The 9,703-nt window shown below is 38.8% G+C and overlaps 1 pseudogene; it reads left to right on the top strand.

Moving 5' to 3' along the window:
- Positions 1-9,155, top strand: part of LOC112304991 (proteasome subunit beta type-1 pseudogene) — a 30,267-nt pseudogene extending 21,112 nt beyond the window's left edge.
- Positions 9,156-9,703: the final 548 nt, after the last annotated feature.

Genomic DNA, 9,703 nt, shown 5'->3' on the forward strand with positions numbered 1-9,703 from the left:
TCGTTGGAAAGACCCACAGGGGCCTAGAGTGTGCACAAGCCCACCCGCTCGGGAACCAGCACCAGAGGGGTCCAATTTGATTGTGGGTAGCACAGCAAGTGACTGAAACCCAGTGGAGAGTGGAGCAGGCGCCATTGCTCCGTCTCAGCCCCTCCCCCACGTACAGCATCACAGCACAGAGACCAGCATTACCCCACCCCGGGAACACCTAAAGCTCCGCCCCTTTAAGTAACAGAGGCGCCAAGACAAAAAAAAAAAAAAAAAAAAAGGCCCAAATGACAGAACACTTCAAAGCTCCAGAAAAAATACAGCTAAGCGAGGAAGAGACAGCCAACCTATCGGATGCACAGTTCAAAACACTGGTTATTAAGATGCTCACAGAATTGGTTGAATTTGTTCGAAAACTAGATGAAAAAACGAAGGCTATGCTAAGAGAAACAAAGGAAAATGTACAGGGAAACAATAGTGATGTGAAGGAAACTGGGACTCAAATCAACGGTGTGGGCCAGAAGGAACAAAGAAACATCCAACCAGAAAAGAATGAAGAAACAAGAATTTGGAAAAATGAGGAGAGGCTTAGGAACCTCCAGGACATCTTTAAACATTCCAACATCCGAATCACAGGGGTGCCAGAAGGAGAAGAACAAGAGCAAGAACTTGAAAAGTTATTTGAACAAATAGTGAAAGAGAACTTCCCCAATCTGGCAAAGGAAATAGACTTCCAGGAAGTCCAGGAAGCTCAGAGAGTCCCAAAGAAGCTGGACCCAAGGAGGAACACACCAAGGCACATCATCATTACATTAGCCAAGATTAAAGAGAAGGAGAGAATCTTAGAAGCAGCAAGAGAAAAGGAGACAGTTACCTCCAAAGGACTTCCCATAAGACTGTCAGCTGATTTCTCCAAAGAGACCTTACAGGCAAGAAGGGGCTGGCAAGAAGTATTTGAAGTTATGAAAGGCAAGGACCTACATCCAAGATTACTGTATCCAGCAAAGCTATCATTTAGAAAGAAAGGGCAGATAAAGTCCTTCTCAGATAAGGTCAAGTTTAAGGAGTTCATCATCACCAAGCCCTTATTATATGAAATGTTAAAGGGACTTATCTAAGAAAAAGAAGATAAAATATATGAACAGTAAAAATGACAGCAAACTCACAGTTATTAACAACCACACCTAAAACCAAAACAAAAGCAAACTAAGCAAACAACTAGAACAGAAACAGAACCACAGAAATGGAGATCACATGGAGGGTTATCAAAAGGGGATTGGGAGGGGGAGCGAGGGGGGAAGGTACAGAGAATAAATAGCATAAGTGATAGGTGGAAAATAGACAGGGGGAGGGTAAGAATAATGTAGGAAATGTAGAAGCCAAAGAACTTACAAGTATGACCCATGGACATGAACTATAGAGGGGGAATGTGGGAGGGAGTGGGTGGGCAGGATTGAGTTGTGTGAAGGGGTGGAAATGGGACAACTGTAATAGCATAATCAATAAATATATCAAAAAAAGGACTCTATTCAGTACCCATACCACACACACACACACACACAAAAGAGAAACAAAATCAATAAGCCTTTAAGCAGGCTCAAAAAGAAAAAAAAGAGAGACGACCCAAGTAAACACAATCAGAAATGAAAGAGGAGAGGTTACAACTGATAACACCAAAATACAAAGTATTCTATGAAATTACTACAAAGAACTATATGCCAAGAAATATGAAAAGCTAGATGAAATGGACAAATTACTAGAAAAATATAACCTTCCAAAACTCAATGAAGAGGAAGCAGGAAGCCTGAACACACCAATAATACCTGATGAAATTGAAACAGTAATCAAAAAGCTTCTGAAACACAAAAGCCCTGGACCAGATGATTTCACAGGAGAATTCTACACAGCATTTAAGGGCGAGCTAACCTCCATCCTCCACAGATTATTTTTAAAAATTCAAGAATATGGAAGACTCCTCAATTCTTTTCATGAAGCCAGCATCATCCTTATCCCAACACCAAATAAAGACATAACTTCGAAAGAAAACTTCAGGCCAATATCGCTGATGAACACAGACGCTAAAATTCTCAACAAAATATTGGCATACCGCATCCAGCAATACATTAAAAAGATCATACACCATGACCAAGTGGGATTCACCCAGGGATGCAAGGATAGTACAATATTTGCAAATCAATAAACATAATACACCACATAAACCAAAGCAAAGACAAAAATCTCATGATCATATTAATAGATGCAGAAAAAAAAACATTTGATAAGGTATAGCACCCATTTCTGATAAAAACACTCAGCAAAGTGGGAATAGAGGGAACATTCCTCAACATAATAAAGGCCATATATGAGATACCTACAGCCAACATCATACTCAATGGGCAAAAATTAAAAGCTTTCCCACTAAGATCAGGAACAAGACAAGGATGCCCTCTCTCACCACTCCTATTCAGAATAGTATTGGAAGAACTAGTCACAGCAATCAGACAAGAAAAAGAAATAAAAAGCATCCAAATTGGAAAGGAGGAAATGAAACTGTCACTGTTTGCAGATGACATGATAGTGTACATGGAAAATCCTATAGACTCCACCAAAATACTACTCGACCTAATAAATGAATTTGGCAGAACAGCTGGATACAAAGTCAATACTCAGATCAAAGGCATTCCTGTAAAACAACAATGAAACAGCATAAACAGAAATCAGGAAAAAAAATCCCATATGATATAGCAACAAGAAAAATCAAGTACCTAGGAATAAACCTAACCAAGGAGGTAAAAGACCTGTACTCAGAAAACTACACAACATTGATGAAAGAAATTAAGGAAGACTCAAACAAATGGAAGCATATACCATGCTCATGGATTGGAAGAATTAACATCATCAAAATGGCCATACTTCCCAAAGCGATTTATAGATTCAATGCAATCCCTATTAAAGTACCCATGACATATTTCACAGATATAGAACAAACATTTCAGAAATTTATATGGAACCATAAACGACCCCGAATAGCTGCAGCAATTTTGAGAAAGAAGAACAAAGCAGGAGGGATCACAATACCTGATATCAAACTGTATTACAAGGCCACTGTAATCAAAACAGCCTGGTACTGGCATAAAAACAGACACATAGACCAATGGAACAGAACAGAGAGCCCAGAAAGAAACTCAAGCCTTTACGGTCAATTAATACTTGACAAAGGAGGCAGGAGCATAAAATGGAGCAAATATAGCCTCTTACACAAATGGTGTTGGGAGATCTGGACAGCTACCTGCAAAAAAATGAAACTCGATCACCAACTTATGCCATACACAAAAATAAATTCAAGGTGCGTAAAAGATTTAAATATAAGTCGTAACACCATAAAAGTCCTTGAGGAAAACATTGGCAGGAAAATCTCAGACATTCCATACAGCAACATCCTCACAGACATGTCCCCTAAAGCAAGGGACATAAAGGAAAGAATAAACAAATGGGACCTCATCAAAATAAAAATCTTCTGCATGACTAAAGAAAACAGCACCAAATTACAAAGAGAACCAACAGTATGGGAAAACATATTTGCCAATGATACCTCAGACAAGGGCCTGATCTCCAAAATATATAAAGAACTCACACGACTCCACTCCAGGAATACAAACAACCCAATGAAAAAATGGGCAAAGGACTTGAACAGACACTTCTCCAAGGAAGACATACAGAGGGCCAGGAGACATATGAAAAGATGCTCAGCATCACTAGCCATCAGAAAGATGCGAATTAAAACCACAATGAGATACCATCTCACACCAGTCAGAGTGGCCAACATAAACAAATCCACAAACAAATGTTGGAGAGGATGCAGAGAAAAGGTAACCCTAGTGCACTGTTGGTGGGAATGCAGACTGGTGAGGCCACTGTGGAAAACAGTATGGAATTTCCTCAGAAAACTAAAAATGGAACTGTACTTTGACTCAGCAATTCCACTGCTGGGATTATACCCTAAGAACCCTGAAACACCAATGCAAAAGAACCTATGCACCCCAATGTTCATAGCAGCACAATTTACAAAACCCAGTACTGGAAGCAACCGAAGTGCCCATCAGCAAATGAGTGGATCAAAAAACTATGGTATATTTACACAATGGAATTCTATGCAGCAGAGAGAAAGAAGGAGCTTATACCCTTTGCAACAGCATGGATAGACCTGGAGAGTATTATGCTAAGTGAAATAATCCAGGCGGTGAGGGACAAATACCATATGATCTCACCTTTAACTGGAACATAATCAACAGAAGAAAAAGCAAACAAAGTATAACCAGAGACATTGCAGTTAAGAGCAATGTAACAATAGCCAGAGGGGAGTGGGGAGGTGATAGTGGGGAGAGGGGATTACGGGAGCTACTATAAAGTACACAAGGACAAAATCAAGGGGGAGGGTAGGGGTGGGGGAGGGCGGTGGGACTGGCTGGGGTGGGGTCGAGCGATGGGGAGAAAATGCAGAGAATTGTAACTGAATAAAAATAAAAAATAAAGAAATTCTGAACAACAAAATCTGCTAACAGAATCTAGCTGACATGTACAGAACACTCCAGCCAATAACTACAGAATGCTCATCTTCTCAGGTCACATGGAATATTCACCAAGACAGATCATACCTGGACATACCTAGACAAATTTAAAAGAATCGAAACCAACACACGGTTTGTAGTCTGACCACAGTGAAATGAAACTAGAAATGAATAACAGAAAGGTAAAAGGAATATTTCTGAACACATGTAAATTAAGCAATACCCTTCTAAATAATCCATAGGTCAACAGACATCTCAAAAGAAATAAAAAATGCATAGAACTAAATACAAATACTATGTATCAAAATATGTGAGATGCAGCCTAAGGAATGCTAAGAGGACAGTTTCTGGCACAAATGCTTGCATTAGAAACGAAGATAGATCTCAAGTCAGCATCCTCAATTTCTACCTCTAGAAACTAGAAAATCAAGAGCAAAATAAACACAAAGGAAGCAGTTGGAAAGAAATGATAAAGATAAGAGCTAATAAGTGAAATTGAAAATAGGAAAATAATCAAGAAAATCAATCAAGAAGCTAGTTCCTCAAAAAATAAATGAAAAAGCACTAGTAAGAAAATTAAAATTTTTCACTTAAAATTTAGCATTAACAAAAAATTAAAAAGAAGATGCAAATCACTAATATCAGAAATAAAATAAGGATATCCTACAGATTCTGGTGACATTAAAAAGATAACAAAAGAATACTACAAAGAGCTTTTATAGTCATAAATTTAACAATGGAGAAGAGTGGACCAATTCCTTGTAAATTATACTACTAAAACACAACCAAGATGAAACAGATAATGTGAATAACACTATAACCATTAAACAAATTAAGTTTGTAATTAAAAAGTGCCCCTCCAAAAAACCTCCAGGACCTGATTATTTTAGTGGAGAATTCCACCAAACACTTAAAAAATAATTAACATCAATTTAACATCAATTAATAATTAAAGTCAATTAACATTTTCCTAAAAATAGAAGAGGAGGGAATGATTTCCAACTCATTTATGACACCAGTATTATCCCAATACTAAACCCAGACAGAGACAGTACAAAAGGCAAAACTATAGACCAATATCACTCATAATATAAGTTGCAAAAATTTTCCAAAAATATTAGCAAATTGAATTCAACACTGTATAAAAATAATTATGTGTCATGACTTAGTGGTATTCATTCCAAGTGTAAAACTTGCAAAAACCAATAAATGTAATCCACCATATCATGTTTTTGTGTTTATTAATTTTAGAGAGAAAAGAAGAGAGAGAAAGAGAGAGAGAGAGACATAGATGTGGGAGAGAAATCAATTGGTTGCCTTGTATATATGCCCCAACCTGGAATTGAACAGGAAACCTTTTGGTGTACGGGATAGTGCTCCAACCATCTGAGCCACACCTGCCAGGGAACCATATCATATTTTTAAGAAAAATATTATATGCTCATATCAATTGATACAGAAAAAGCATTTGACAAAATTCATCATGATTTATGAAAAAATTCTCAGCAAGTTAGAAAAAAATTCTCAGCAATTTTTGGGGGAACTATCCTAACTGGATAAAGAGCATTTACAAAAACCTACAGATAACATCGTACTTAACGGTGAAAGCGTAAGTGCTTTCCGCGTTGAAAGCGTAAGATCAAGAACAGGGAAATGTCTGATCATGTATTTTACATGTACTAAGAGATTTAGCCCCTGCAATAATGCCAGAAGAAAAGAAACAAAGTCCTACAATTGAAAAAGGAAAAATAAAACTATTTGTAGATGGTATGATTGTCTACATGAAAAATCCCAAGGAATCTAAAAAAAATCTAGAGCCAGTAAGTAAATTCAGCAAGGTTTCAGAATAAAAGGTAAGTTGACAAAAGTCCATGTGATTTCTAATGCTTACAATGACTATAAAGATACCAAAATTAAAAACATAATGCCAGTAATTATTGCTTCAAAAACATGAAGTATTTAGGTATAAACATTTACAGGATCTGTATGCTGAAAATGACGAAATACTGATGAAAGAAATCAAAGAAGGGCTAAAAATAATGGAAGGATATATTGAGTTCAAGACTCAACATAGTAAAGATGTTCATTACTTTCCAATTGCCTATATATTTAGTGCAGTTCCCATCAAAATCCCAGCAAGGTGTTTTGTAGATATAGACAAGCTTATTCTAAAACTTATGTACACTTGGCTGGTGTGGCTCAATGGGTTGAGCATTGTCCTGCCAACCAAAAGGTCACTGCGTTTGATTCCCAGTCTGGGCACATGCCTGGGTTGCCAGGGGCAGGGTGTGCCAGAGACAACCACAAATTGATGTTTCTCTTCCTCTCTTTCTCCCTCCCTTCCCCTCTCTAAAAATAAATAAAATAAAATTTATATGGAATGGTACAGGACCTACAAGAGCCAAAACAACTTTTTTTTTTAATTTCAGAAAGAGGGGAAGAGAGGGAGAAGGAGAGAAACATCTATGAGAGAAGCACCAATCGATTACCTCTCACACAAGCCCCAACCAGGGAACAGCTAGCGACAGGAATCGAACTTGCAACCTTTCACTTTGTGGGACAATGCCCAAACCACTGAGCCACACGGCCCAAGGCTAAAACAATCTTGTCAAAGGAGAATCAAGTAAAACTCTACCCACCCTGAATGCTTATGACAAAGCTACAGTAACCAAGACACTGTAGTATTGGTGAAGGGACAAATACAGAGTTCAATGGGACAGAACAGAGAATTCAGAATCCAAACCCACATAAACGTGCTCATCTAACTTTTTACATCAATCCAAAGCAATTCAAGGAGAAAGGACAGCCTTCCCAACAAATGGTGCTGGAACAACTAGCTGTATCATGGGGGGAGTCTGCATATGGAGGGCAGGGTGCAGGGGGAAATCTCTGCACCTTCCTCTTAATTTTGCTATGAACCTCATACTACTCTAAGACAAAGTTTTTAAAAATCAAAAACAAACAAAACACTTGTATAACAGTAACAATAAAAACCCTAGAATACTAATGAAAATTTTTTTTACATTTTTTTATTGCTGTTCAATTACAGTTGTCTGCATTTTCTCCCCTCCCCCCCATGTCACCCCAGACAAACCCACCTCCCTCTTGGTTTTGTCCATGTGTCCTTTATAGTAGTTCCTGAAAATCCCTCTCCCCCTTATCCCCTCCCCTCTCCCCTCTGGTTATTGTTAGATTGCTTAATGAAAATATTTTTTGAGGACATTATGGCCAATTTTTATATGTCCTAATTGTTGCTTGTTCCTAAATGTTACAATAAGCAAAAGGAGAAGCAAGAAGAAGACAGGGGAGAGTAAAGGAGAAGGAAAAGAAGAAAAATTACCCATAACATATATGTGCATAAGCATTTTCAAATGCAAATGTCATGTATCGTTATATTTCCACATGAGTTCATGCAATAAATACATATCTGTAAACTGGCTTTTTATATATCAATACATCACAACAATCCTTCCCTTTCCATAATTATTTTCTGAAATGTCATTTGTAATAGTTGTCTAATCCATTAATTTATTTTACAACAGTTAAATTAGTCAATCCTCATTTGTTTAGCATTCAGGTTGTTTATAATTTTTAGCTGCAGTAAACATTTTTGTGGCTAAATCTTTGGCACCTTGGTTGTCATTTTCTTAGTATATACCAGTTTTTAAAGTTTTTAAAACTTATTTTCAGTTTCTACCAAAAGATGAGGAGAGAGCCAATTTCCCTACCACACTGCCAATTTTGGAGATTATAATAGAAATAAACTCTTGCTAATTTATGAGCAAAAACGATCTTTCGCTGTGGCCATAACTTGCACTTCTTTGTTTATTAGATAAACCTGATTTTTTACGTGTTACAGGAGAGACGCAGGCGCAGCGCCCCCTACGTCCTCCTGCGCAGCCGCGTCCTGGGGCACAGAGGAGACCTGGTAGTGGAGCTGCAGGGCGTAGGCCTGTGCAGCTGCGTTTCTCGTCCTGCGCTTCCAATGGAGGTACTATATTGGCAATTTCTGGAGAAGATTTTTCAACTGTTACTTCTGATACTCGATTGAAGTGAAGGGTTTTCAATCCACACCTGGGACAGCCCAAAATGTAACAAATTAACAGATAAAACAGTCATTGGATGCAGTGGTATCCATGGAGATTGTCTTACCCTGATGAAGATTACTGAAGCAAGACTCAAGATGTGCAAGCATTCCAACCATAAGGAGGTGGCCACCGGGCTGTAGCTGCAGTGCTGACCACGGTCCTCTATTCAAGGTGCTTCTTTCTGTACTGTGCTCACAACATCATTGGGGACTCCATGCAGAAGGGAAGGAAGCCCTGTATTTCACCCCTTGGGGTCCTACCTGAGAGACGCCTTCAAGACTAGGTGGCCAGCAAGAGCCATGCTACAGCTGCTACTTGACGATCAGGTTGGTTTTAAAAATGTGCAGAATGTGGGGCATGTGTCACTCTCTTTGGATAGAGCCATGCGGCTGGAGAAGGACGTCTTTAGTTCTGCTGCTGAGAAGGACGTGCACACCTGGCCACCCTCAAAATCTGCATAGTAACCATGGACAGCATCCTGGAGGAGCCCATTCCCCTGAGGAAGGACTGACGTCCATGCTATTGCACTGATGTGCTTTATTAAAAAAGACACTTCTCCAAGGAGGACATACAGAGGGCCCAGAGACATATGAAAAGATGCTCAGCATCACTAGCCATCAGAGAGATGCAAATTAAAACCACAATGAGATACCACTTCACACTGTTCAGATTGGCCATCATTACAAATCAACAAACAACAAGTGCTGGCAAGGATGTGGAGAGAAGGGAACCTTGGCGCACTGTTGATGGGAATGCAGGCACTGTGGAAAGCAGTATGGAGATACCTCAAAAAACTAAAAACAGAACTGCCTTTTGACCCAGCAATTGCACTCCTGGGATTATACCCTAAGAACCCTGAAACACCAATCCAGAAGAACCTATGCACCCCAATGTTCATAGCGGCACAATAGCCAAGTGCTGGAAACAGCCTAAGTGCCCATCAGTAAATAAGTGGATAAAAAAACTGTTACATTTACATGATGGAAAACTACACAGCAGAAAGAAAGGAGCACCAACAATTTATGACAGCATGGTTGGAAATGGAGAACATTATGCTAA

Source organism: Desmodus rotundus, chromosome 9, assembly GCF_022682495.2.
Source record: "Desmodus rotundus isolate HL8 chromosome 9, HLdesRot8A.1, whole genome shotgun sequence".
NCBI lineage: Eukaryota > Metazoa > Chordata > Mammalia > Chiroptera > Phyllostomidae > Desmodus > Desmodus rotundus.